The sequence below is a fragment of the Aotus nancymaae genome, unplaced genomic scaffold, assembly GCF_030222135.1.
Source record: "Aotus nancymaae isolate 86718 unplaced genomic scaffold, 86718_ANA_hifiasm-v0.15.2.pri h1tg000089l, whole genome shotgun sequence".
NCBI lineage: Eukaryota > Metazoa > Chordata > Mammalia > Primates > Aotidae > Aotus > Aotus nancymaae.
Window position 1 is genome coordinate 24,377,507 of NW_026988504.1, and position 25,848 is coordinate 24,403,354.

General features: G+C 45.0%; 1 protein-coding gene across 5 annotated transcripts in view; it reads left to right on the plus strand.

Moving 5' to 3' along the window:
* The first annotated feature begins 2,025 nt into the window (after nt 1–2,025).
* The window catches only part of STAT3 (signal transducer and activator of transcription 3), a 70,138-nt gene continuing 46,315 nt past the window's right edge, over nt 2,026–25,848 (plus strand). For 4 of the 5 annotated variants that reach the window (XM_012443912.3, XM_012443915.3, XM_012443914.3 and 1 more), the window contains exon 1: nt 2,026–2,190. The gene's annotated coding sequence lies outside the window, so the exon portion shown is untranslated. Of the gene's footprint in view, nt 2,191–6,765; nt 6,775–25,848 lie in introns of those variants that run through there. The other variant, XM_064369377.1, reaches the window with a different exon arrangement.

The window sequence follows — 25,848 nt, forward strand, 5'->3', positions numbered from 1 at the left end:
GCCTCCCGAGTAGCTGGGATTACAGGCATGTGCCACCACGATCAGCTAATTTTGTATTTTTAGTAGAGGTGGGGTTTTTCCGTGTTGGTCAGGCTGGTCTCGAACTCCTGACCTCAGGTGATCTGCCCACTTCAGCCTCCCAAAGTGCTAGGATTACAGACATAAACCACCGCACCGGGTGGCTTTTGTTTTCTGTCAGCAGATAGTATGGCCTCTCCTATCTGCTACACATGATTGTGGTGAGAAAGAAAGGAGGCAGGGAGTGTATAAGTGCTTTGTAAGCAGTAAATTACTAAACAAATCATAGACCCTATGTTATCAGGGAGGCAGTTAACTGCCTGGGATAGCACAGTTACAAGAGAATGTAGGCAAGATGGGGGATATCTGCCTTGCGGTGTAAATAAACAGTTTAATCAGTACACACAAACTCTGCAGGTAAATACAGCAATTTCCACACTGGGCTGTTTCTACCAGAGGGCAATAGGAGGCTCTCAATCCCACCAGCAGTGACCCTGTGAATTGCCCCATAGATGCCTCTGTCCTTCGTTGGATGCAAGGTGGTACAAGCGGTCTAAATCTGTAGACGTTAGACAGGCTTCAGGTATTGGGAACCATGTGAATTTGTGAGTAAAAGCTTGTACTGTATGTTTCTGGAGCTAGAATCTAGTCTCCATCAAACTCTCAAAAGGATCTGTGACCCCCTTCCAAAGGTTAAGAGTCATTGATTTTTCTCACCAGAAATTAATAAGAACAGCTATCCTTGGGGAGAAGGACTGATGGGGGTAGGGAAAGATTTTCATTTAAAATTTTTGACCTTTCTGAACGGTCTGCATTTTCTAAATATGAACATGTGTCAGTTTCATTGAAAAGTCAAGGGTTATCTGAGCAGTGAGATAATGGGCCCTTTTCAGATTTTGTCTTTATACCTGTTCATATTAAACAAACACAAATATTAATAACATCTTTTTAAAGACCTTTAAAAAATTAAAAACCCTGATAGTATCAGCACATACACAGAAATCACTCCATTATGCAAAGTTCATCCTCTATTATGAAAGGCAAAATGTGTACATTTCCTATGAACCACTGGCTTCAATTCAGTAAAACTTGCATACCAAGTAGACAAGGTGGAAAAGAAAAAGGCAGAACATTTCATGTATTTCAATTCAGACGCATACAAATGTCAAGTCCTACAAGTACGTGTCAGCTTTCGTATCATACTATCTTCTGCATTTGCCTGTAGCAGCCAATGGGCTAGCCGGTCGGCGTTTGATGCTTGAAGTGATGGAACGGAGGACGGGGTTAAATCCACTACCCTCTCCCCACGCACTCTAGTAATTACTCTATTTCCACGTCATGTTTCCGGGTGCATGTGTCCCTGCTCACGCAGAAACTGAAGTTCAAAGCAGGCGGAGTCACCCAGGTTCTTTTTGTTGTCCCCAGAACCGAATTCAGGAGTTGGGTCCCAGAGGATCTGAAGACACCTGGGGGACTGTCTGTCTAACTGGCTGATTCTCACGTGGTAAGAGGCTCTCAACCTCGCCACCACGTGGTGCCCAGGGCCGGGAAAAGGGAGAGCGGGCAGGAGGGAGCTGTATTAGGGGCATTTAAAGTGCCTTGACGTCACACACTGCCAGGAACTCAGCTGAGTTTTCAGCAGGACATTCTGGTCATCTTCCCTCCCTCCCCCCGGGCTTCTGTGCCCAAGTCTTGGGCTCTTCCCTCGCTGTGGCGGAGGGAGGAGCACTAAAGTGTCGGAACAGCCAGCACAGGGGCGTATCAGTCTTCTCTTGGCCCCGCCCTTTCTCCTACTGCTCCCCTCATTGGTTGGTGGGCAGGGCTTCGGTTGTACCGCACACGCACTGGGACCTCTGGGTGGCCGAGCGAGCTGGCCGTTCATGAATTATGCATGACGGCATGCCTGGGCCCGGCCGGGGCTGGGCGGGGATTGGCTGAAGGGGCTGTAATTCAGCGGTTTCCGGAGCTGCGGCTGCGTAGACTGGGAGGGGGAGCCAGGGGTTCCGACGTCGCAGCCCAGGGAACAAGCCCCAACCGGATCCTGGACAAGCAGACCTGCTCGGCGCTGTCTCTCCCTGTCGGCAAAAAGAGGCCCTTTGGCCTGAGGGAGCCCCGCCGCCCGCCCCCGGCGCACGCGCAGCCCCGGCCTCTCGGCCTCCGCGGAAGAAACAGGTGAAGGGGGTGCAGGGTGGGGCCGTCGGGGAGGCCTGGGGACCCAGGGGCGCCGCAGGGGTCGGGGGCCTTTGGGACGTTGGGGAAGTTGTATGGACGCTTCATTGGGGCGGGGAGAGATGAGGCGCGGAGGGTCGCCCTGAGGGAAGACTCCCCGGGATGACTGGAGCGGGCCTCGGAAGGGACTGGGGGCTCTGGAGGGAAGTTTCGTTCTTCAGAGAGACAGTGAGAACGCGCTCGAGAGGGAACCATGGGGCGAGGGCGCACTCGGCTGTGGCGACAGGAGTGAGGGACTGTCCCCCGATTTCCTGCTCCCTGGGGCCCTGGGAACGTTCCGGCCACCGGAGCGACTGTCACATTGGCGGGGATCACCGGCTCTGGTGGGGGTCGGAAAGCGCTTCCTTTCCGCCCGGCCGGCAGCTCCCGCTGAGCCACTTCCTCCAGTTGCCCGGTTCCCGCTCCTTCAGGAGCCAGCTGTGCCCCTCTGGAGGCAGGAATAGGTGTCTGTCCCCTGCAGCCTCACAGGCTGGCTGGTCTTGGGTAGGTTTATTGCATAAGAATCAAGTTTCCTGTAAGGAAATTGACAGACCGGTACTCTTCCTAAATTCCCTCCCATCTTTTTCTAGGTTAAGCTATACTCCCCCCACTCCCCCGCCTTGTAAAAAAGAGAGGGAAAAAAAAAAAAAAAGAAGACAAAATAAAATCCCCATTAACCCGCCCAGCCAGCTGTAGAGAGAAATAAACCTCTTGACATTGTTCTTTTCCAAATACCTGGTAAAGTCGGCCAGAAGATAAATAATTGAGCCATTGCATTTACTGGATTGTGTTGTTGCTTAATTGCATAGGACAGAATGAACCAATCGAGAGTGGGAGTTTTCTGTCTCAGAGCCAAGATCTTGGGTAAATGCAGAGGAGAGTGAAACAAAGACAGGCTGGCTTTGAAAAAAACCATGTGTGCAAACTTTACCTGCGTTTGGGGGTGTGTGTTTGCACTGAAGTTAACAAGATTGAGACTGTCACCCAAGTTGGTATTTCCATGTTTGGTACACATCACTCTGTGCTTTATCAGGTCGTTGTATGTGTGTATGTGTGGTGACAAAATCAGTGGTTAGTCTTTTTTTTTTTTTTTTTTAAAGAAATGTGTATAGTGTGTACCTGCTGGCTTTATTGTATATGCAACTAAAGGTTTATGTAGTCTGTATGGATTGTAAATTTTTGGCTGGCTGTGCTGATAAAGCATTGGTTTGAATAAAGCAGAAAATGATCTCAATCTTTTATATGTGGCTTTAGATTGTGTTATGACTTAATTCAGCCAGTTTATTTTATATCAAATATGTCTATGTTCTCTGAGTCAGCACATTTATTTCCTTATTACATGTTCCAGACTGGAGTGCTAGCCCAGTTTTTGTTCAGTTTGCACAGTGGGATGGGGGAAAGAAGTCTGGAATTAAATGTTTTAGAGGTTGAAGCTTTGATTTTAGTCTGTATATTAGCACACCCATCACAAAAAACCATTGGTAAATTCAAGAATCTTTTGTTTTTTATGTAGTTCATTTGGGAAGAATAATCACTTAGAAACACCCACAGTGCCAGGCATGGTGGTGCACACCTCTGATCCCAGCTACTTGAAGGCTGAGGCTGGAGGATTCCTTGAGTCCAGGAGTTGAGTCTGGTCTGGGCAACATAGTGAGATGCCGGGAGTTGGGTCTAGAGTCTAGTCTGGGCAACATAATGAGAACCTGTCTCTAAGAAACAAAGAAAAAGGATAGGAGGAAGAAAGGAAAAAAAAAATACCCACAGCACAATTATGAATTGACCCACAAAGGACTTGAGGTAGGTAGTTCACATAACAATTACCCTAATATTATAGATAAGAAAATTGAGGCCAAAGAATCAAGACACTTGCCCAAGGCAGCAGAGTGCCATAGTGGTGGAATTTGTGCCTCCTGCTATATATTTTGTGTTTTTAAAACTATTACAATTTTTTTTTTTTAATTTTTTTTCAAGACAGAGTCTCACTCTGATGCCAGGCTGGAATGCAGTGGCACGATCTTGGCTCACTGCAACCTCCACCCCCTGGGTTCAAGCGATCCTCCTGCCTCAGCCTCCCTAGTAGCTGGGACTACAGGCGCACGCCACCATACCCAACTAATTTTTGTATTTTTAGTGGAGACGGGGTTTCACCATGTTGGCCAGAATGGTCTCGATCTCTTGACCTCGTAATTCACCTGCCTCGGCCTCCCAAAGTGCTGGGATTACAGGTGTGAGCCACCGCACCCAGCCTTTTTTTCTTGTTTTTATTTTTTTATTATTATTATTATTATTATTATTATTTTTAAAGATGGGGTTTCACCATGATGGCCAGGCTGGTCTTGAACTCCTGACCTCAGGTGATCCACCCACCTCGGCCTCCCAAAGTGCTAGGATTACAGACGTGAGCCACCGCGCCCGGCTGTTTTTATTTTATTTTATTAATTTTTTTTTATACAGAGTCTTGCACTGTCACCCAGGCTGGAGTGCAGTGACTTGATCTCTGCTCACCGCAACCTCCACTTCCCAGGTTCCAGTGATTCTCCTGCCTCAGCCTCCCAAGTAGCTGGGATTACAGGCGTACCCCACCATGCCTGGCTAATTTTTATATTTTTAGTAGAGATGGGATTTCCCTACATTGGGCAGGCTGGTCTTGAACTCCTGACCTCGTGATCTGCCTGCCTCGGCCTCCCAAAGTACTGGGATTACAGGCATGAGCCACCGCAACTGGCAAGTAACAGTGAAATTCTTTTTTTTTTTAAAGATGGAGTTTCACCATGATGGCCAGGCTGGTCTTGAACTCCTGACCTCAGGTGATCCACCCACCTCGGCCTCCTAAAGTGTTAGGATTACAGGCGTGAGCCACAGCGCCCGGCCGTTAACAGTGAAATTCTAACATGTATCTGAACAGTAAAATACCACCAATGGGCTGAAAGACTTTATGGGAGATAAGTATTCAATAAACAGGTGAAAAAAGAAATATAAATCGAGCTTGCTGGTTATTTTTCTATCTAATTGCTATGTCTAACTTGGGAAGTAAAGAACTGTTTTTGGTCAGCATAATTTATCATCAGAATTTAGCTATTTACTACTGAAAAGAAATACTAATCTAGGTTTGTTTTAGGTGAAAGACAGTCATGACCCCAATGTCATTTAAACCAGAGTGCCTTGAAGCGGCTTTATCCTCCCTGCCTCCATGTGTCTTGACACTCAGATGTGAGATGCGGCAGAAGTGGTGACCAACTTTCCAGGCATCTGAGTCCACACCTTTGTAGCTTAGGGTTTTCTCAGGTGGTATGCAAACCAACAAATATATACTATTTTTTTGCGGGAGGGAGGGTGGGGATGGAGTCATGCTCTGTCCTCCAGGCTAGAGTGCAGTGGCCTGATCTTGGCTTACTGCAACCTCCTCCTCTTGGGTTCAAGTGATTCTTACACCTCAGCCTCCTGAGTAGCTGGGATTACAGGTGCCCACCACCACGCCTGGCTAATTTTTGTATCTTTAGTAGAGACAGGCTTTCACCATGTTGACCAGGCTGCACTCGAACTCCTGAGCTCAAGAGATCTGCCCACCTCAGCCTCCCAAAGTGCTGGGATTACAGGCGTGAGCCACCTTCCCTCACCAACAAATACATAATTTTTGCAACTTTGTCCGAGTTGTTATGAAGAATAAATTGTATCTTGTTCACAGAAATTGCAGTCTACTGGGGGACTTGATAAATGTTTTAACCATCCAGTGTAACATGTCATCAAAGAGATGGTGAGACTTTACACCCGTGCTGTCTAACAAGGTAGCTGTTCTACATTAAAAAAAAAAACATAGTACAGATGTAGAACATTTCTGTTATCACAGAATGTTCTGTTGGACAGTGCTATGCTGAATGCTACAGCTCTTAGAGGAAGGAGAGGTTATGAGGCCTGGAGTTGTCTAGGAAGTCTTTTTTGCCAAAGGAGGGATTTCAACTGGGTCCCAAATAATGGGTGGAATTTGATAGTTGTAAAGAATTTGATGGCTTATGCCTGTAATCCCAGCACTTTGGGAGGCTGAGGCAGGAAGATTGCTTCAACCCAGGAGTTTGAGAGCAGCTTGGGCAACATGGTGAAACCCCATCTCCACTAAAAATAAAAAAAAATTAGCCAGGCATGGTGGCGTGGGCTTGTAGTCCCAGCTACTGGTGAGACTAAGGTGGGAGGATCACCTGAGCCTGGGGGGTCGAGGCTGCAGAAAGCTGTGGTCCCGCCACTGCACTCCAGCCTGGGCAACAGAGTGAGACCCTGTCTCAAAAAATTCCTGGTAGCCTGGTAGACTAGGAGGGTAAGTAGAGAAGTAATTACTTTTAAAAGATATTGAATGCAAGACCAAGGAATTTCAGTTCTGTTCTTTTGTAGGGGAAGCTTTTTAAACTTTTGAGGCGAAGCACTGGTGTTTAATCATATAGTTCCTACTATGCGTTAGACACATGCCTGGTGCTTGTTAATTTGTACAAAGTAAATCAGTACATCTGCCCCTCTGCCCTAGGGGAGTTATCAACTGGAGTCCAACATTGTACAAAGGTAGGTATCCTGATTGATTTGATTTGGTACTTTGGGTGAGAAAAGCATAGTATACTTAAGTGTAGAAGTGTTTTTTAAGGATTTTTCATTGGCTACAGATCACCACTCATATTTTATGTCTTTCACATTTAAAAATTTCACCATAACTTTTGGGTCATTTATAAAAACCACTAAAAGATCACTTGAGGGACATCCCCAAATCCTGAAAAACTTCTGGTGTTTCGGAGCAGCCTCAGTGAGATCCAGGACGATGACATTGCTGGGCTGGCTCAGTCCTTATTGATTATGGCAGAAAGAATTAACATTGTGGTTACATACTTTTGCTAGACACCTTGGCTTACAAGATGCAAGTGTAAAGTGTAGTGCACTTTAGTCAGGATGGCCACATGGTCCTTTGGTGGTAAATTGTTTGAGATGCCTCCAGTTTTTAAAAGGAGTAGCATATCGGGCCCAGGAGCAGTGACTCATGCCTGTAATTCCAGCACTTTGTAAGGCTGAGGCAAGAGGACTGCTTGAGCCCAGGAGTTTGAGACCAGCCTGGGCAACATAATGAGACCTTGTCTCTTTTAAAAAATCAAAACAAAACAAAAACAGGCCAGGCATGGTGGCTGACACCTGTAATCTCAGCACTTTGTGTAGCTGAGGTGAGCGGATCACTTGAGGTCAGGAGTTCAAGACCAGCCTGGCCAACATGGTGAAACCCCATCTCTACTAAAAATACAAAACTTAGGTGTGGTGGCACATGCCTGTAGTCCCAGCTACTCGGGAGGCCGAGGCAGGAAAATTGCTTGAACCCGAGAAGTGGAGGCTGCAGTGAGCTGAGATCCTGCCACTGCACTCCATCCTGGGCGACAGAATGAGACATTCTATCTGACAGTGCTACACTGAATACTACACGTCTTCAGAGGAAGGAGAGGTTATGAGGCCTGGAAATAACATATGTCTATTATGGTCAGTTCTCATTTGTCATGTTAGGATTATCACAACTCTTTTTTTTTTTTTTTTTTGAGACGGAGTCTCGCTCTGCTGCCCAGGGTGGTGCACAGTGGCACGGTCTCAGCTCACCGCAACCTCCGTCTCCCAGGTTCAAGCAATTCTCCTACCTCAGCCTCTTGAGTACCTGGGATTACAGGCGCACACCACCATGCTCGACTAATTTTTTGTATTTTTTGTAGAGATGGGGTTTCACCATGTTGGCCAGGCTGGTCTTGAACTCCTGACCTCGTGATCCACCCACCTCAGCCTCCCAAAGTGCTGGCATTACAGGCGTGAGCCACCGCACCTGGCCCTATCACAGCTCTTTAATTCAGATCAGCAAACATATTGAGGGCCAGTTATTGCACCAGGCAGGATCCAAAGATAATGAAATGTTGTCCATTTTCATGAAACTGGAGATGTTGTAGGGACCAACGTGTGTGCTGTGCCGTTATGGACATAGGACAGGGGAGACAACTGGGTAGTGAGTGGTTCAAGACTCAGGCTCTGAAGTCAGACAGATCTGGGACTGAATGCTGGATCTGCCACTTCCTAGTCAGAATCCCAGCCTCTGTTTTCTTATCTGTAAAAGAAGATGATAACAGTACTTACGTAGTAGGTGCTGTTGAAGATTCAGTAAGATAATGTGGGTAAAATGCTTAGCATAGTGCCTGGCACATAGTAAGAGCTCTGTTAATCTAAGTTCTTATTAAATATCCAAGAAAAGAGACTAATTCTCTTCAGGAGTGAGAGAAAGGCATCATTACTGAGGGGATTTATCAGATGGGAACACCTGAATAGGGCTTTGTAGGATGAATAGGAATTCTCTCCATAAAGTTGCATTATAAACAGTTGCATTCAAGGCTGAAGGAACATGAGTGTTTGGAGGTTTAAAACAGCCTGGTGTGTTCAGGGAGCTATAAGTAGAAGTTCTTAATTTAGGAGACCTAAACCAAGGGGAAAGGAGGCCAAGGAGCTACAGCAATTATCCCTTTTCTTCTGTTAATAATTGGGTTTGCCGGGCGCGGTGGCTCAAACCTGTAATCCCAGCACTTTGGGAGGCCGAGGCGGGTGGATCACGAGGTCAAGAGATCAAGACCATCCTGGTCAACACGGTGAAACCCCGTCTCTACTAAAAATACAAAAATTAGCTGGGCACGGTGGCGCGTGCCTGTAATCCCAGCTACTCAGGAGGCTGAGGCAGGAGAATTGCCTGAACCCAGGAGGCGGAGGTTGCGGTGAGCCGAGATCGCGCCATTGCACTCCAGCCTGGGTAACAAGAGCGAAACTCCGTCTCAAAAAATAATAATAATAATAATAATTGGGTTTAAATGTCATTAAAATAAGTTATTTTGTCCTTTTACAAAAGTCATATCATGCTATTATTATTATTATTTTTTATTTATTTATTTATTTTTTTTTTTTGAGGCGGAGTTTCGCTCTTGATACCCAGGCTGGAGTGCAATGGCGCGATCTCGGCTCACCGCAACCTCCGCCTCCTGGGTTCAGGCAATTCTCCTGCCTCAGCCTCCTGAGTAGCTGGGATTACAGGCACGCGCCACCGTGCCCAGCTAATTTTTTGTATTAGTAGAGACGGGGTTTCACCATGTTGACCAGGATGGTCTCGATCTCTTGACCTCGTGATCCACCCGCCTCGGCCTCCCAAAGTGCTGGGATTACAGGCTTGAGCCACCGCGCCCGGCCATATCATGCTATTATTAACAAAAGACTTGTAGAAATGTAGAATGTGTGTTTTACATGTATCTTTAAAATTTTTTTATTTTTTTATTTTTTTTTTTTATTTTTTTTATTTTTTTATTTTTTTTATTTTTTTTTTTTTTTAGACGGAGTTTCGCTCTTGTTACCCAGGCTGGAGTGCAATGGTGCGATCTCGGCTCACCGCAACCTCCGCCTCCTGGGTTCAGGCAATTCTCCTGCCTCAGCCTCTTGAGTAGCTGGGATTACAGGCACGCGCCACCGTGCCCAGCTAATTTTTTTGTATTTTTAGTAGAGACGGGGTTTCACCATGTTGACCAGGATGGTCTTGATCTCTTGACCTCGTGATCCACCCGCCTCGGCCTCCCAAAGTGCTGGGATTACAGGCTTGAGCCACCGCGCCCGGCCATATCATGCTATTATTAACAAAAGACTTGTAGAAATGTAGAATGTGTGTTTTACATGTATCTTTAAAATTTTTTTATTTTATTTTATTATATTTAAATAGAGACGGGGTTTCACCATGTTGGCCAGGATGTTCTTGATCTGCAGACCTCGTGATCTGCCTGCCTTGGCCTCCCAAAGTGCTGAGATTACAGGCGTGAGCCACCGCACCCGGCCTACATGTATCTTGTTAATTGGCTTGGTTTTGTTCTCCAGATTTTTTGTAGCCCTTTCTGTTTACCAGTTTATCTTGGATATATTTATTCCAAATTCCTTTTAACAGCCTAGCAAAGAATAATAAGGAAGGTAAATCTGCCCCTACAAGAAAATAATGCTTGAATGATCCGGCTTTCCTTCCTGCTACCCCCAACCATAAGAATAAATGACCTTACTCATCACGGAATTTTTACCTGACCTTTGAATTTTTAACTGCATCAGCCAAAGAACTTATATTTTGAGTCTTCCTTGAGTGATTGCTATTGTAGTTTTGAAACACTTGGTTGGTATGTTTGAGGGTTTCATGGTCCAAAATTACTATAGCAGTTAAAAGAGTGGACTATCAAGCTGTTGGTGGTGCATGCCTGTAATCCCAGCTACTCCGGAGACTGAGGGAGGAGAATCGCTTGAACCTGGGAGGTGGAGGTTGCTGTGAGCTAAGATCGCGCCATTGCACTCCAGCCTGGGCAACAAGAGTGAAACTGTCTCAAAAAAAAAAAAAAGAAAAAGAAAAAAAGAGTGGACTATCAGGTCAGACCCCTTGGGCTTTAATCCCAGATCTGCCTTCTCTTAGACCTTGGGCCTGTTGCTTTCACTTCTCTAGGTTTCAGTTTCTCTATCCACAATCCTGGACCAGGTCCACTTGTAGAGTAGTTGAGAGGATTAAGCTAAATGATACATATCAAGTACTTTGCATAGTGCCTGGCGGATAGGTAACATTTAAGTGCTAATAATTACATTATTACTATTTATTATTATTATTATTTTTTTTTTATGAGAGGGACTCTGATGCTGTTGCCCAGGCTGGAGTGCAGCGGCAAAATCTCAGCTCACCGCAATCTCCACCTCCCAGGTTCAAGCAATTGTCCTGCCTCAGCCTCCTGAGTAGCTGGGACTACAGGTGCGCACCACCATGCCTGGCTAATTTTTGTAATTTTTTTTTAGTAGAGGTGGGGTTTTACCATGTTGACCAGGCTGGTCTCGAACTCCTGACCTCGTGATCAGCCCACCTCGGCCTCCCAAAGTGTTGGGATTACAGGCATGAGCCACCGCTCCGGAGGTCTCACTCTGTCACCTAGGCTGGAGTGCAATGAGTGGCAAGATCATGGCTCACTGCAGCCTTGATTTCCCAGGCTCAAGTGATCCTCCCGCCTCGGCCCGCAGAGTACCTGGGGCTACAGGAATGTGCTACTACCCTCAGCTAATTTTTAAATTTTTTTGAGTCGGGATTTCTTCATGTTGCGCAGGCTGAATCACTCTTTTGTTGTTGTTGTTCCTCAGCTGGAATACTCTTATTAAAAACTATAATATCAGTCCGGGCACAGTGGTTCATGCTTATAATCCCAGCACTTTGGGAGGCCGAGACAGGCGGATCATGAGGTCAGGAATTAGAGACTAGCCTGGCCAACACAGTGGAACCCCATCTACTAAAAATACAAATATCATCTGGGTGTGGTGGCGCACGCATGTAATCCCAGCTATTCAGGAGGCTAAGGCAGAAGAATCACTTGAACCTGGGAGGCAGAGGTTGCAGTGAGCTGATATCGCACCACTGCACTCCAGCCTTTGCTACAGAGCTAGACTCCATCTCAAAAAAAGAAAAACCTTTTAATATCAGGCCAGGTCATCTTTGGGAGGCTGAGGCAGGCGTATCACCTGAGATCAGGAGTTAAAGACCAGCTTAGCCAACATAGTGAAACCCCGTCTCTACTAAAAATATGTAAATTAGCTGGTTGTGGTGATGGACGCCTGTAATCCCAGCTACTCGGGAGGCTGAGGCAGGAGAATCTCTTGAACCTGGGAGGTGGAGGTTGCAGTGAGCTGAGATCGTGCCACTGCACTCTAGCCTGGGCGACAGAGCGAGACTCAGAAAAACAAATCTAAAAGCAAAAAAACTGTCATATCAAAAAATAAAGTAATTTTTTTTTTGTAAAAGGCAAAAGATTTATTCGTTATGAAGAGAAACCAGAGCATGCCTCAAAATAAAATAAATTTTAATATCTAACTACAAAGCAGGCAATTTATGATCCATGGCAGCCACTAATGACCCAAAGGAGAGAAATAATAATTGGCAGATTCAACCTAACAGGAAAAAACTAAATGAGTAGGGATGAGGGATTTACATTCTGTTAGAGGAAATTGAGGCTGTCATGTAAAAGGAATAGGCAAGGCAAACTTTAAATTCCTGTTTACACAAATGCTCTTTTGATGAATCTCTTTGCATTGTCCACAATTCATGATTACCTCTCACTTATTTTAAGTAATATTTAACACATTAAAAATGGATTACCACTCAAGGAGTTTCTTCCAACACAGAAAGTGCAGGTAGTGTTGAGGGTCTGAGGGGAAGAAGAATGATTAGAGTTGCCTGAGTCTCAGGAAGAAGCCAACAGGAAGAACCTTATTTTGAGTCTGGTAAGGAAGGTGGGAGTGAGGAGGCATCCCAAGTGGCTGGATATGAAGCTGGGAGCTGATTGCTGCACGTTACTCAGCTGAATTAAATATGCCTTCACATCTATGTGTGTGTGCATACATGCAAATGTACATGTATATGAGTTAGTTGAAGGGGTAGGCCTTTATTTTCCTGTCCTGTAACTTTCCTTTGCAAACTAATCTGTATTCAGAATAGTGTTGCAGTTAAGAACCACCCAGCTTTTCCATGAAACAAGTTCTCTCACCCCATCTCCCCAGTTTTAGAGAAGGCAGGAAAGAAAAGCCAATGCTTTTCTTTTTTCCTGGCCATGTGTGGGGCAGGAGGAAGCCAGCAGAGCTTGAAAGAGAAAGTCAACCTTCTGGGAAATAAATGGTTTGGCTTCCCTATTGTGGAGGAGGAGTGCAAATTATTAGGGGGATGTTTGGGTAGTTTTTGTAGAAGCCATTTCTGAAAACTGATTTGGATTAGCGAAGGTAAGCCCAATTTAGGAAAACCCTGCCCAGTCTGGTGTCAGCCACCTGTTTCCCGCTTTGTTTGATTGATTTGATTACTTTGTGGTATTCTGACCTCTCATTCTTATTACGAGAGTTGGAAGATTTGAGTCTGAACTTGAGCACCTGCTTTGGTGAAAGCTTCCTAAAATGCATGTTTTTCACATTTTTTCTCATGTTCATTTTGTTTTGCTTTTTAGCAAACACTTTTTCTGACAGAATCTAAAAGCATTAGACTTTTCCTGTTTTCCCCTTCTCTCCCCACAATGTAATTTTTAAAACCCAGATGTTAGCTGTGTAATTACCTCTCCCATAAACCAAAGTGCAATACTGCATTGAGTTAGCATTAAAATAGTCGGCCTTTGAATTTTTTTCTGCTTGTGGTTTAGATATAATAAATATTTCATCTCAGACTGACTTTCTCTGACAAATCAGTTTGTATCTGGGCCTCTTTTCATCAGATACTTGCTCTGTCACCCAGGCTGGAGTGCGGTGGCACAATCTCGCCTCACTGCAACCTCCACCTCCTGGGTTCAAGTGATTCTCCTGCCTCAGCCTCCTGAGTAGCTGGGATTACAGGCGCATGTCCCCACGCCCAGCTAGTTTTTTTGTATTTTTAGTAGAGACGGGGTTTCACCATGTTGGCCAGGATGGTCTTGAACTCCTGACCTTATGATCCGCCTGCCTGGGCCTCCCAAAGTGCTGGGATTACAGGCGTGAGCCACTGTGCCTGGCCAAAAATAGTTACCTTTCATAAAAATGTTATTTATGTTAGTATACAGTATATACTACATACATAAAAATGTTATTTATGTTAGTATACATACATAAAAATGTTATTTATGTTAGTATACAGTAAGTTTATTTTTATTTTTTTGAGACAGTCTTTTTTTTTTTTTTTTGAGATGGAGTTTTGCTGTTGTTACCCAGGCTGGAGTGCAATGGCGCGATCTCGGCTCACCGCAACCTCCGCCTCCTGGGTTCAGGCAGTTCTCCTGCCTCAGCCTCCTGAGTAGCTGGGATTACAGGCACGCGCCACCATGCCCAGCTAATTTTTTTGTATTAGTAGAGACGGGGTTTCACCATGTTGACCAGGATGGTCTCGATCTCTTGACCTCGTGATTCACCCGCCTCGGCCTCCCAAAGTGCTGGGATTACAGGCTTGAGCCACCGCGCCCGGCCGAGACAGTCTTTTTTTGTCACCAGGCAGCAGGCTGGAGCGCAGTGGTATGATTCAGTTCACTGCAACCTCTGCCTCCCAGGGCTCAAGCAATTCTCCTGCCTCTGCTTCCCGGGGCTCAAGCAATTCTCCTGTCTCTGCTTCCCAAGTAGCTAGGACTACAGACATCCGCTACCATGCCCAGCTAATTTTTGTAATTTTAGTAGAGACGGGGTTTCACTGTGTTGGCCAGGATGGTCTCCATCTCTTGACTTCATAATCCGCCTGCCTTGGCCTCCCAAAGTGGTGGGATTACAGGCATGAGCCACCGCGCCTGGCCTATTTTATTGATTGATTGATTGATTGATTGAGATGGAGTCTTGCTTTGTCGCCCAGGCTGGAGTGCAATGGCGCGATCTTGGCTCACCGCAACCTCTGCCTTCCAGGTTCAAGCGATTTTCCTGCCTCAGCCTTCTAAGTAGCTGGAATTACAGGTGCGCACCACCATGCCCAGTTAATTGTTGTATTTTTAGTAGAGAAGGGGTTTCACCATGTTGGCCAGGCTGGTCTTGAACTCCCGACCTCAGGTGATCTGCCCACCTTGGCCTCCAAAGTGCTTGGATTACAGGTGTGAACCACCATGCCCGGCCAGTGTTTTTTGTTTTAAGGTACTTTCTGAATGCTCTGGTTAATTTTTACAGACAATTCTGGTAAAAAAAAAAATAGCCTTTAAATTTTATGTGTTATCTGAGACTTCTTTTTTTTTTTTTTTGAGACGGAGTTTCGCTCTTGTTACTCAGGCTGGAGTGCAATGGCGCGATCTCGGCTCACCGCAACCTCCGCCTCCTGAGTTCAGGCAATTCTCCTGTCTCAGCCCCCTGAGTAGCTGGGATTACAGGCACGCACCACCGTGCCCAGCTAAATTTTTTTTATTTTTAGTAGAGACGGGGTTTCACCATGTTGACCAGGATGGTCTCGATCTCTTGACCTCGTGATCCACCCACCTCGGCCTCCCAAAGTGCTGGGATTACAGGCTTGAGCCACCGTGCCCGGCCTGAGACTTCTTAATAAAGTTAACTTCCATTTATTACATATAAGATACATAAAGCTTTCATTTTCCTTTCTTCTCATAATTGTTTGTATAACAAATTCAAAGGGAAATTTGCTTGGCAGAGATCACATAGCAGAGATGAGATCTAAAAGCAGGTAATTTGGCTCCACTAGCCTGGGAGTTTGAAGACTCCAAGTTTATGTTCTGGCTCTACCCTTATCCCTGTGTAGTCACTTAACATTTCTGTCCTTATCTGTAACACCTACTTGATAGGGTTGTTACATTATCTTGGCCGCCTCAGGGTTCTCTTTCGCTGAGTGATTGACTGTAAAAGTAATGTGAATTCAAGCTTCAGGCTAGGTTCTATATGGGTGTGCTTTTTAGAATTTAGATACTGAGGTATCCCCAACACAAACTGGGTAGTGTTTCTTTCTAAAGTCTCTCTAAGCGTGTATTCTCTTTCTTTTTTTTTTTTTTTTTTTTTTTTTGAGATGGAGTTTCGCTCGTTACCTAGGCTGGAGTGCAATGGCGCGATCTCGGCTCACCGCAACCTCCGTCTCCCGGATTCAGGCAATTCTCCTGCCTCAGCCTCCTAAGTAGCTAGGATTACAGGCACGCGCCACCATGCCCAGCTAATTTTTGTATTTTTAGTAGAGACGGGGTTTCACCATGTTGACCAGGATGGTCTCGATCTCTTGACCTCGTGATCCACCCACCTCGGCCTCCCAAAGTGCTAGGATTACAGGCTTGAGCCACCGCGCCCGGCCAACGTGTATTCTCTTTCTTTCCCAGGCATGGCCACCACCTCACTTACATTGTGAGATTATAATTTTATGAGTAGTAGAATTTCCTTAACCTTCTTTTATGTGGGAGCTAATGGATAAGATGAGATATTCTCTGAAGAGCGGTTACATCATGCAAAACTATGATGTATAATGAGGTCACTTAATTTTCTAAGTACATTATTCATTTTGATAAGATTTTCATAGAAAAGCCTGTCTCCTTGGGGAGATCACTCATCTTCCATCTTGATTATAATTTAAACTTCATGAGTCAGATTTATCTTTTTAAAAACTTAACCATAAAGCTCAATTAATATATTTAAAAAATTAATAGACTTTTTTTTTTTTTAATTTTGCTTTATTTTTGACACAGTGTCTTGCTGTGTCACCCAGGCTGAATGCAGTGGTGTGATCTTGGCTCACTGCAACCTCCACCACCCGGGTTCAAGTGATTCTCCTGCCTTAGCTTCCCAATTAGCTGGGACTACAGGCACATGCCATCATGCCCAGCAAATTTTTTGTTATTTTCATTAGAGACAGAGTTTCACCCTGTTAGCCAGGATGGTCTCGATCTCCTGACCTCGTGATCCACCCACCCAGGCTGGAGTGAAGTGGCCCGATCTCAGCTCAGTGCAACCTCTGCCTCCCAGGTTCAAGTGATTCTTCTGCCTTAGCCTTTGGAGTAGCTGGGACTATAGTTGTGCACCACCACACCTGGCTAACATTTTGTATTGTTAGTGGAGACAGAGTTTCACATGTTGCCCAGGCTGGTCAGGTAATCTGCCTGCCTTGGCTTCTCAAAGTGCTGATATTACAGTTGTGAGCTGCTACGCTTGGCCCAGATCTTTTGTGCAGTTAAAAATATATATATATAGTCCAGTGCGGTGGCTCACACCTGTAATACTAGCACTTTGGGACGCTGAATCGGATGTATCATGAGGTCAGGAGTTTAAAACTAGCCTAGCTAATATGGTGAAACCTTGTCTCTACTAAAAAATACAAAAGAAATTAGCTGGGCATGGTGGTGTGCTCCTGTAGTCCCAGCTGCTTGGGAAGATGAGGCAGGAGAATCACTTGAACCCAGGAGGTGGAGGTTGCAGTGAGCCAAGATCGTGCCACTGCACTCTAGCCTGGGCGACAGAGCAAGACTCCATCTCCAAAAAAAAAAAAACAAAAAACCAGCACATGGCCAAGACGCAGTGACTTACACCTGTATAATCCTGGTGTTTTTGGTGGCTGAGGCAGGGGGATCGCTTGAGTTCAGGAATTTGAGACCAGCCTGGGCAGCAGTGAGACAACATCTCTAAAAAAAAAAAAATTATTTTAATTAGCTGGGCTTGGCGGCATGCACCTGTAGTCCTAGCTACCCAGGAGGCTGAGATGGGAGTATCACTTGAGCCCAGGAGTTTGATAGTTTGAGGTTATAGTGAGTTACGATCCTGCCACTGCACTCCAGGCTGGGCCACAGAGCGAGATCCTGTCTTTTAGAAACAAAACAAAACAAAAAAATGAAAATTAAAAACAAAACAGCAACAAAAATGCTGCTTTTTGTTACTGAGTTGTAGCCCAAATTTCTTGAGGGTAAAGCATTGAAAAGCAGGCAGTAGATTTGCTATTTAAAGAGATTTACTTGTAGACTATTCACAATAGCAAAGACATGGAATTGACCTAAATGCCCATCAGTGCCCATCAGTGACAGACTGGATAAAGAAAATGTGGTACATACAGGCCGGTTAAGGTGCCTGTAATCCCAGCACTTTAGGAGGTGGAGGGGGGCAGATCACGAGGTCAGGAGATCAAGACCATCCTGGCCAACATGGTGAAACCCTGTTTCTACTAAAATATAAAAAATTAGCCGGGTGTGGTGGCACACCCCTGTAGTCCCAGCTACTCGGGAGGCTGAGGCAAGGGAATTGCTTGAACCTGGGAGGCAGAGCCACTGCACTCCAGTCTGGTGACAGAGTAAGACTCTGTCTCCAAAAAAGAAAAGAAAAGAAAAGAAAATGTGGTACATACACTGTGGAATACTATGCAACCATAAAAAACAATGAAATCGGCTGGGCATGGTGGCTCACGCCTGTAATCCCAGCACTTTGGGAGGCCGAGGCAGGTGGATCACGAGGTCAGGAGTTCAAGACCAGCCTGACCAACATGGTGAAACCTCATCTCTACTAAAAATACAAAAATTAGCTGGGCATGGTGGCACACGCCTGTAATCCCAGCTACTCAGAAGGCTGAGGCAGGAAAATTGCCTGAACCTGGGAGGCGGAGGTTGCAGTGAGCCAAGATCGTGCCACTGCACTCCAGCCTGGGCGACAGAGTGAGACTTCGTCTCAAAAAACTAAACAACAACAAAAAAAACAATGAGATCATGTTTTTGCAGGAACATGGGTGGAGCTGGGGGCTATTATCCTTAGCAAACTAATGTAGGAACAGAAAACCAAATACTACATGTTCTCACTTATAAGTGGGAGCTAAATGATAAGAACTTAAGAACACAAAAAAGGAAACAACAGATACTGGGGTCTACTTGAGGGTGGAGGGTGGGAGGAGAGAGAGGAAGAGAAAAGATAACTATTGGGTATTGGGCTTAATACCTGGGGGATGATATCTGTACAACAAAGCCCTGTGACACGAGTTTACCTATATAACTGCACATGTAACTCCAAACCTAAAATAAAAGTTAAAAAAAAGAAAAACTGGGTTAGTTGGGAGCCGAGGCAAGCAGATCACTTGAGGCCAAGAATTCGAGACCAGCCTGGCTAACATGGAGAAACCCTATCCTGTTAAAAATTAAAAAATTAGCCAGGTATGGTGGCACATGCCTGCAGTCCCAGCTACCAGGGAGGCTCAGGCAGGAGAACTGCTTGAACCCCGGAGGTGGAGGTTGCAGTGAGCTGAGATCATACCACAGCACTCCAGCCTGGGCAACATAGTGAGACCCTGTCTCAAAAAAAAGAGAAAAAATAAAAGACCTGTCACTTTGGGAATATCTCAAACCTATTCATCCAAGTGGTTGTATGATTTTTAGTGTCTATATATCAATATTTAGTATAATCTACTTTCTTAGATTCTCTAATGCTACCAACGGGCACATGTCGTGAAATAACCTGTTTTAGAGGATAACAGTTTGCTAAAGTCTCATTATTGCAGTTTAAGGAAAACAATTGTTAACAGTTTAACTTTATAGAAAATGCCTTTTGTTTAATTTTTTTTTTTTTCTTTTGAGGCTTAGATTTTTATTTTTATGTTTTTAGAGATGGGGTCTTCCTATGTTGCCCAGGCTGGCCTCGAACTCCTGGGCTCAAGTGATCTTCCTGCTTCAGCCTCCTGAGTAGCTGGGACTACAGATGTGTACTACTGCGCCTGGCTGGAAGTTTAGATTTTAATTTAAACTCTTCTATTGGGAAACTTTGTATGTTTGCTTTCCACTTAACGTTTGCATGCATTATTGTACCTTTTGTCTCCTGCTTAAGGAAGGGCAGTTTATGCTGCTATATGAAGTTGATTAGCCTACTGTGGTACTTCAGTTTTCTCTATGTTAAAAGTATGTTCCAGATTTTTGAAAAATTTATTTAATTTTCGTTCATTTATTCAATAAATATTTGAGCTCTGTAGTTGCTGGGGAAATACCAGTGAACTGAAAAATATCTTTGTTCTTATGGGGCCTAAGACCCTAGCTGATCATAGTGGAAGGAGATGTATGAAAAAAGCAATATATGACCAGTGGAGGGTGATGAGTACCGTAAAGGAGAATTCAGCAGGGGAGATGTTGCTGTTTTAGATAGAGGGGTGTCAAGGGACATTATGCAGAGAGGGAGCAAGCCATGGGGCTATCTAGGGGAAGAGGCTATCAGATGGAGAGAAGAGTCCTAGGGCAGAAATGGGCAAGGTGTGTTTCAGGAGCAGGGAGGGACAGCTGTGAGCAAGGGGAGAACTGTAGGGGAGGAGGCAGAGAGAGGTATCTGGGGCAAAATGGACTGTCTGGTGGGCAGTCGTAGGACTTTGGATTTTTTCCTGAGTGGGTTTTGAGCAGGGAAATGAAATGATCTGACTGTGGGTTTTTTTTTTTGAGACAAAAATCTCGTTCTGTTGCCAAGACTGGAATGCAGTGGTACAACCTCAGCTCATTGCAACCTTACCTCCTGGGTTCAAGCTATTCTCCTGTCTCAACCTCCTGAGTAGCTGGGATTACAGGCTCGGGTAACCAAGCAGGGTAATTTTTGTTTTTTGTTTTTTTTTTCTTATTTATTTATTTATTTAATATCTTTTGAGATGGAGTCTTCCTCTGTTACCCAGGCTGGAGGGCAGTGGCGCGATCTCAGCTCATATCAATCTCCACCTCCAGGGTTCAAGCCATTCTTCTGCCTTAGCCTCCGAGTAGCTGGGATTACTTGTTGCCTGTCTCCACACCCCACTAAGTTTTATATTTTTAGTAGAGACGGGGTTTTACCATGTTGGCCAGGCTGGCCTTGAACCCCTGACCTCAAGTGATCCGCCTGCCTCAGCCTCCCAAAGTGCTGGGAGTACAGGTTTGAGCCACTGTGCCGGCCATGACTCTTATTTTGAAAGGATCTGTAATGTGGAGAATAGAAGGTAGAGGGACAGGGATGAAAGCATCCAGGCCAGTTAGTCTAGTCGAGCTGTCTAGGTAAGAGATGCTGATGGCCTGGATTAAGGGTGTGTCAGTGGGAGGTTGTGAGAAGTGCTCACCTTTTTTTTTTTTTTTTTGAAACAGGGTCTCTGTTGCCCAGGCTGGAGTGCATTGGTGTGATCTCAGCTCACTACAACCTCCACCTCTTGGGTTCAAGCGATTCTCCTGCCTCAGCCTCCCAAGTAGCTGGGATCACAGATGCGCACCACCACACCTGGTTAATTTTTGTATATTTTATAGAGACAGGGTTTTGCCATGTTGCCTAGGCCAGTCTGTAATTCCTGAGTTCAAGTGATCTACCTGCCTCAGCCTCCTAAAGTGCTGGGATTATAGGCCTGAGCCACCATGCCCAGTCACCTCCTGGATATATTTTGAAGATAGAGCCAACAGGATTTGTTAATGGATTGGCTGTGGCAGGAGGAAGGGAAAGAGGAGGGGTAGGAAAAGTGAGAGAGAGACTGGAGTTGAAGATAAGGCTCATTTCAAGGTTTTTAGCCTAAGCATGTACAGGAGTGGAGTTGTCACTTGCTTAAATGGGATAGATTGGAGGAGAAGCCGGCTGGGAGAGGATTTTAATGAAGGGGTTGGCTTTGGGTACATTAGTTTGACACGCATTTTATACATCCAGGTGGAGATATTGAAGAGGCAGTTGGCTATAGGTGTCTGATGTTCATATTAGCAGACGGGGCTAGAGAGGTAAATTTGAGAATTGTCAGCATACAGACGTTGCTTTGAAAGAAAGTGGGTCTGAATAAATAATTTAGAAAGTGAGTGCATAGAGAAAAGAAGTTTACAATTAAAATAGCTTTAACATGCCGGGTGCAGTGGCTCACGCCTGTAATCCCAGCACTTTGGGAGGCCAAGGTGGGCAGATCACTTGAGGTCAGGAATTTGAGACCAGCCTGGCCAAAACAGTGAAACCCCATCTCTACAAAAAATATAAAAATTAGCCAGCTGTGGTGGCAGGCACCTGTAATTCCAGCTATTTGGGAGGCTGAGGCAGGAGAATCGCTTGAACCCGGGAGGCAGAGGTTGCAGTAAGCTGAGATTGCGCCACTGCACTCCAGCCTGGGCAAAAGAGCAAGACTCTGTCTCAAAACAAAAAAATTTAAGTTCTCTTTCTCAGCTTTATTTCAGTTGCCTGTCTTAGATGAGTATCAATGACTTACATAGCATTTTAGATCATCAGTGGATGTTTTTGTGATTCTTTTATTTGGGCTTTGGCCAAATAAAAGGTTTTTTTCCAGTAACTTGCCCTTCTCCCTTCAATGGCCCTTGAGCCTGGAAAATCTGACATGACAGTGTGCTTGCTTAGCCTGCCAGTTTCTCTTTTGAAAAGTTTGGCAGCCTGTTTCTGACACCTATGAGGGTGAGTTCCTCCACATTCAGTTTATTAGAAAAATACTTTGCTGTTCTCCAAACTCTAAATTCAAGATGACCAAACCTCTAGACTAGAGCTGATCTTATTTTTCAGTGTGCAGTTGTCATGTTGATGCCAGGCTTTTCAGTATCGTGGTCATCATCTGTTCAGTAGAGACTTTTGCAATGGGAGGCGGTGTTTATGTGTGTGTGCAAGTGTTTAGTTGGTATCTTAAATTGCACAGCCAACGGGAAGTTCTAAATCAGGATGGTACATGGTTGCCAGCGGAGAGCTGCAACTCAAGTGGAAGAGACAGAATCAAAGCCAACAGGAAAGAGCCTTAGATGCGTATGTATGTGCCATGGGCATTCAGAGTTAAAGCAGTAATTGGACTAGGGTTGGGGTTAGGGAGAGCCTCTCTAACAGACACAGTGAAGGGACAGATAATGCCACCCAGAGGAAAAATCATTTTAGGCAAGAACAAATGTGAAAAATGAACAAAGTCTGTGGGTCGGGGGGAAGGGGGAGATAAGTTGACTTGAAGGAAGACAACACTTACGAAAGTCACCTGGAGGCTGGGTGCCATGGCTCATGCCTATAATCCCAGCACTTTGGGAGGCTGAGGTACAAGGATAACTTGAACCCAGGAGTTTGAGACTATCCTGGGCAACATAGTGAGACTGAGTCTCTACCAAAAAAAAAAAAAAAAAAAAAATCCAGACATGTTGGCATGTGCCTGTAGTCCCAGTTACTCAGGAGGCTGAGGTGGGAGGATTGCTTGAGCCCAGGAGGTTGAGGCTGCAGTGAGCTGTTAACGTACTATTGCACTCCAGCCTGGGCAACAGAGCAAGACTCTGTCTCAATAAAAAAAAGTCATCTTTAGGCTGGAGAAGGGAACTAGAAGGGGCTAAAGTTGGCTGAGTAGTTAGAGAGCCTGAGACAAGGGTAAAGATTTTAAATTGGACAGTGAGTTGTTAGTGTGTGTTTTTGAGCTGGGGAGTGCTGTGATTTTACTCTTATTGAAAAGTCACTGAAGGATCATTCTTGAATCAGTGATTCTTGAACATTCTTGAAGTTTTCAAACAGCAAAACTGAAAGAGTTGGCCTATGCCTCAGAATATTTTCTAACTGGGCTCTCTGTGTCCTCACTTGGGAGAATCTGGCTACAGTTTAGTTGTAAATTCAATCCAGTGGTTCACTCCTTTAGTACCTTTCAGTCCATCCCTATGAAGACAAGAAGAGTCTGAGTCCAAGTTATGGAGTCACAGTACTTGGGTGCAGGTGATACTGATAAAGATAGAGGGAAGGCGTGTGTGAGGGCCAGTGGCAGACAGGAGCTTGGTGTTTTGAGGACCTGAAGAAGGGGCAGAGTGTGTGCCAGGAACTTAGCCAGCAGCTGGTACCAGCCATATGAGAGGGTCAGAGTGAGCCAGGCCATTGGTCATGCTAGTAATGCATACAAACACTTACATGCTGCACGCTGGTGGGCTCCTAAGTGCTATGTGTCCATTAGCTCAATGAATTTGTACAGTGACCCTGTAAAGTAAGCCCTGTTTTCTCCCCTTTTTAAGATGAAATTAAGGCACAAAGAGGATAAATAACTGGCACTTGCTACACACTAAGTGATCTAAGTGGTAGAACCAGGATTTAAATCCATGCTATTTTGCCTTAAGATAACAAATCTTGTTTTTTAGCATAAGAACAGAGCAGTCATCAGGGGGGTTTTAAGTAGGGGAGTGGCGAGATCAAGTTTGTGTCTTGAAAACGTCTCTACCCACTGTGGAAAATGGCCTGAAGGCAAGCACACGGATGTTGAAGACAGTTAACAGCTCTTGCCATGGCCTCCTATGCATTTTGGCTCTGATGTTTCTGCCTGATTTTTCTCTTGCCTCTGCCTCTTTTTCTGAGGGGATGGCAGGGTTTACCAGTCAACTAGAGTACAATCCCTGAGCCCTTTTTGGTTAAATATATACTTTCTTTTACTACAGCACTTATTCTTGGGTTGCTGCAACTGTAATGTCTGAGGGAATGAAGCCCGATGGTGATTTATAGACCAAATAGTCTTTAGAGACCGTGTGGCCCAATTGCCCTCTCAGTGTTGGCACTCCTGCCATGACATTTACCATGGTGAATATTTGACTTCCATTTGAAGACCAAATGCCACAGGAACCTGGGAGGTTGTCACTTACTCCCCCGCCCCCCTTCTCTGAGTTGCCTTTGCCCTTCAGTCAGTCACCACACCCATCACATGTAGCTCTTTAATGTCACGGAAGATGGATGTCCGCCTCAAAACACTTCTAATGCTGCTACCTAAGTTGGGCCACCACCACCTCCCACCTGGATGATTGCAGCCTGAGGGATCTTTTTGAAATGTAAATTAACTTTCACTTTTCTGTTTAAAACTTTTCAAAGACTTACCCCATTGCCCTCGGAAGAAAGTTCAGATACTAACAGGAGAGCCTTCTCCAGCCTCCTCTCCTGCCGTGATCTCCTTGTACAGTCTCTACAGCGTACCGTTTCATTAGAACCCTGGAGATTATTATTCGCTAGGCCTCGGCTAACAACTGGTGTCTGGCTTTGCAGAGCTCCTCAGGTGATTCTGAGGCACATTCAGAGTTGAGCCCTGATCCCTGCTCTGATTCTGAGGTTCTTATATTTATTTATGATCATGAATAAATTTATTTTTTGGCCTCATATTAACATCATATGAGGAGCTTTTGACGGAGTTTCGCATTCAAGAGATTCTCCTGCCTCAGCCTGCCAAGTAGCTGGAGTTACAGGCATCCACCATCACCATGCCCGGCTAATTTTTTGTATTTTTTGGTAGAGATGGGGTTTCACCATGTTGGCCAGGCTAGTCTTGAATTCCTGACCTCAGGTGATCCTCCCGCCTCTGCCTCCCAGATTGCTGGGATTCCAGGCATGAGCCACTACACCCAGCTGTAGCTTTTAAATTTTGAAACCTGGTCCCACCCTCAGAGATTCAAATTTGATACTGGTTTGGTTCCCAAGCACCTTTCTCGCTGTATGTATTTTTTTAGTATCAGCGAATGTGGAGACTTCTGTAGACAGAAGGAATTACTTCACAGAGAAGAATATGGGAGTAGATGTTAGGAAGAGACAGCTTCTAGTCCTGGAATGATTTATCCTTTCTTGTACAGATTTCCAGATACTTGAGGAGCCACTCTTCTGTAACTCACATTTTTCTCTCCTAACTTCACTCCTGCTGCCTGCATCTTCTTGCTGGACAAAATGTTCAAGGTCTTCAACTCCTCACACCCTGGTTACCCCTCCCTGGATGTGTTTAGTTTTTTAGTGTTCTATTTCAATTTTGGTACCCACAATTAGAGTAGCATCCAGATGTGGGTTCATTACAGCTGGACTACTAGATCCTTCAAAATCCAAGTACTAGTATGTCTATTAAAATACCATAAGACCACATTGACTTGGTTTGTGGGTTACTTAAAAATCAACTAAAATTCCCACTTTCTAAAACTCTTGTAGTGGCTGGGTATGGTGGCTCACATCTGTAATCCCAGCACTTTTGGAGGCTGAGGCTGGAAGATTGCTTGAGCCTAGGAGTTTGATAACCAGCCTGGGCAAAATGGCAAGACACCATCTCTAATTGAAAAAAAGAAAAAACAAGACTCTTACAGTGGTGAAGAGCAGGCATTCCGAAAACAAACTGTGTGTTAGGATTCCAGCTCCATGCCTTTACTACCTGTATTGTGACTTTGGATAAATCACTTAAAATTCTGTGCCTAAGTTTCTCTTCTGTAAAGTGGGATAAAA